Source organism: Stegostoma tigrinum, chromosome 30, assembly GCF_030684315.1.
Source record: "Stegostoma tigrinum isolate sSteTig4 chromosome 30, sSteTig4.hap1, whole genome shotgun sequence".
NCBI lineage: Eukaryota > Metazoa > Chordata > Chondrichthyes > Orectolobiformes > Stegostomatidae > Stegostoma > Stegostoma tigrinum.
The window spans coordinates 12,683,251-12,684,536 of NC_081383.1; the positions used below are offsets into that span (position 1 = coordinate 12,683,251).

General features: G+C 45.1%; 1 pseudogene; it reads left to right on the forward strand.

Annotated features, from left to right (window-relative positions):
- Nucleotides 1–379: 379 nt before the first annotated feature.
- LOC125465643 (large ribosomal subunit protein eL37-like) lies at nucleotides 380–740 on the forward strand (annotated as a pseudogene).
- The last annotated feature ends 546 nt before the right edge of the window (nucleotides 741–1,286 follow it).

Consider the following 1,286-nt stretch of genomic DNA (forward strand, 5'->3'; position numbering starts at 1 on the left):
CCACTTGGAAGGCAGATAATTAGGCTAATAGTGACTTAAGTCCCTCAAGTAGTTGGTAATCTATCACTTAAGGCCCTTAACTGGTGACTGAACCATGGAAATCTGCCCTGTGTACGATCCCCCCCCCCCCCCAACCCCCGAGTTTAATTGCTGAAGTGGCATAAAGGGGGTTGTATCACTTTAGTGCGAACCCTACCCAAGAATTTGCTCATCCTGCTATTTTTGTGAAGGGGAAAGTCCTGCCTCCAAGAATTGAATCTAGACATGGCTGCTCACAAAGATAAAAATCCTGTCCACATTGGGGGGACCTTCGTAGATGGTCCTGGAGTTCCTATACGCTTCGTGGCTTCCTGTTTAATATCTCGAGCACACTGTGATAATGATGAAGGCAACATCATCATTTGGTAAGAGACAAAACAAGACCCACACACTTTGGAGGTGATGTGGATTTGAGACATTTGACTGGCAGAAACCAACCTGTGACTAACCTGCCTTCCCTGCTGAGAGAAAGAGCAAGTATCACTGAAGTGCAGGGGTTAAAAGGAAAAACACAACTGCTACATGTGGCATGAGGCCCCTGAGAGGTGGCGTATCACAGATTCAGCAATGGATTCTGTGAGAGGGTCACTCTGAAACCCAGACATGCCACAATGGCTTCCTCCAGCACTGCATCAACTATCAGCATATCTGCACAACAAATAAAGCCCAAATTCGGAAAGTTTAAAAGAAGTCAAGAATGATTGGGGCAGCTAAATTTTTAAGTTCTAAGGAACATTTGAAAAGAGAATTTTTGTACCTTTTGGTGATTAGAACCAGGTCGAGGTAGATCTCATTGACTATGATACCCTTGATTGAGGGTTGTTAACCTGGGCCAATCAGGGAGCCCTGGCTGACAGACGTAAACAGGAGATTCAGAAAGTCTTCTCAGGGTAGGGACTGGCTTTGAGCTGGCTGGTCAGAGACAACAGCTGTGCACATGTAAATAAAGGGTGACTTTTAGTGACAGGATACTTGCCTCTGTGTGGTTGTTTCACACCTGTTCTGTCTTAGTGACATCACAAGTAATAACTTGGATGCATTCCTAGCAAAGACAATTTACCCCACTGATCTACAGAAGTACATTGCACCTATGCAAGCAAGCCTAAATTCAGAAGGCTTTGCACAGGGCACAGAATTAGTGGGCTCAACCAGGTGTAACTACAGTAGGCACAAGGTTGCTCTGCAAGATTTCTGCATCAGAAAAGTGGAGCTAGTCACTCCAATGTAGCCTGAAGTTTCCTCCATTT